General features: G+C 45.5%; 1 pseudogene; it reads left to right on the top strand.

Moving 5' to 3' along the window:
* Nucleotides 1–676: 676 nt before the first annotated feature.
* On the top strand, nucleotides 677–1,259 carry LOC147998110 (large ribosomal subunit protein eL19 pseudogene; annotated as a pseudogene).
* The last annotated feature ends 843 nt before the right edge of the window (nucleotides 1,260–2,102 follow it).

Below are 2,102 nucleotides of genomic sequence, written 5' to 3'. Positions count from 1 at the left end.
AGTGTCCTGTAACCCAAATTACCGTTTGATGTGTTTGGTGGTTTGAATAGGAGTGGGCCACCTTAGACTCATGTGTTTGAATGCTTGACCCATGAGGAGTGATGCTATTAGGAGGTGTGGCCTTGTAGGAGTAGGTGTGGCCTTGTTGGAGTAGGTGTGGCCTTGTTGAAGTAGGTGTGGCCTTGTTGGAGTGGGTGTGGCCTTTTTGGAGTAGGTGTGGCATTGTTAGTGTAGGTGTGGCCTTGATGGAGAAGGTGTGACTTTGTTGGAGTAGGTGGGGTCTTGTTGGTGTATGTGTGGGCTTGTTGGAGTAGGTGTGGCCTTGATGCAGTGGGTGTGGCATTGCTGGTGCAGGTGTGGCCTTGTTGGAATGGGTGTGGACTTGTTGGAGTTGTTGTGGCATTGTTGGAGTAGGTGTGACTTTGTTGGAGGAAGTGTGCCACTGTGGTGGCTTTGCATTGAGATTTCTATATACTCAAACTATGCTCAATGGTACAGACAATCCCTTTCTGCTGTCTGTGCATCCAGAACTTTGAGCTCCTCCAGCACCAAGTCTGCCTGGATGCTCCCATGATTACTGCCATGATGATAATGGACTGAACCTCTGAAAGTGTAAGCCAGCTGCAATGGAATCTTGTCCTTTATAAGAATTACCTTGGCTCCTGCGTCTGCAGCCATGAGCATGCTCAGGCTACAGAAAAGCCTTGCCTCTAGTGTCCTCCACTGTGGTAAAAAGAAGGTCCTGTTGGACCCGAATGAGACCAATAAAATCGCCAATGCCAACTCCCGTCAACTGATCAGGAAGCTGATTGCAGATGGCCTGATCATCTGGACGCCTGTAACTGTCCATCCTCAGACTCACTGACAGAAACACACCTTGAAGGGCAGGCATATGGTCATAGGGAAGGGAAAGGGAACTGCCAACACTTGGGTGCCTGAGAGGGTGACCTGGATGAGAAGGATGAGGATCTTGTACTGGCTTCTCACGAGATACTGGGAATCTAAGAAGATGGACCGCCATATGTATCACAGCCTGTACCTGAAGGTTAAAAGGAATTTATCCAAAAACCATTGGATGATGATGGAGCAGATCCTCAAACCGAAGGCAGACGAGGCCCGCAAGAAGCTTCAGGCTGACCAGGCTGAGGCTCACAGGTCTAAGACCAGGGAAGCACAAAAACACGTGGGAGGAGCGCCTCCAGGCCAAGAAGGTGGAGATCATCAAGACTCTGTTCAAGGAGGAAGAGACCAATAAATAAAGCTTCCTTTACGTCTGTGCATAGTGACCTCACTGTGGCCTCACATGATCAGTCATTAAAATAAACTAGCCTTAAAATAAAAAAGAGTTACCTTGTCTGTGGTGTCTGTTCACAGCTATGGAAATCTAACTTAGACAATGTGTATTCATTCTGCCATTTCTGTTTCTCTGGAAACCTTAATACAATAGCGCTCTAGAGAGAGGAACAAGTACCCACCAGACAAAATAAATTCCAGTTTACTTTTCTGGTGAATATGAAGTTGTTGTGGTTTTAATAAAAATACAAACTTGTTGGTTTATTGTTTGTTTGTTTTGGGGTGTTGTTGTTGCTGCTGCTGTTGTAGTCATTGTTGTTGTTGTTGTTGTTTTTGTTGTTGTTTTTAAAGAAGAAACATATTAAGCCTCTTCATCCCTAACTGGCTGGCAAACACCGAGCCCACATCAGCTAAAGCGATTAAGGGATTAGGAATGTGTTTACACAGAAACATAAAGTTATCCTGTCAAGTGCAGATGAGAGACAATAATGGCCTTGTGGGCAAGCCTACCGCCTCAACCATTTAATGCAGACAAATCAGGACAGACTGACAGCAGCCTGTCAGGCCAACAGAGACGAGGGCCTGCGTGTTGTGTTGTTATTTTCTTTTATGAATTTTTGGAGCCACCCTGCTCATTAATCCTGTTCATAATATTAACTCTGGCACTTTTTTCTTGGCTCATCAAATATTTCCTTAATGAACAGTCAGCTCACACCCCCCCACCTCCATTGTAATGACTTTCAAATTAAGTTCATCAGGACCACGTGGGTTTTTAGAACTCTATGATGACAGAATACGCGGGGAAAAGA

This window comes from Rattus norvegicus, chromosome Y (assembly GCF_021556685.1).
Source record: "Rattus norvegicus strain SHRSP/BbbUtx chromosome Y, alternate assembly SHRSP_T2T, whole genome shotgun sequence".
Taxonomy (NCBI): Eukaryota; Metazoa; Chordata; class Mammalia; order Rodentia; family Muridae; genus Rattus; species Rattus norvegicus.
The sequence above is the reverse complement of the archived record's forward strand: the minus strand, read 5'-3'. Positions and strand labels throughout refer to the sequence as shown.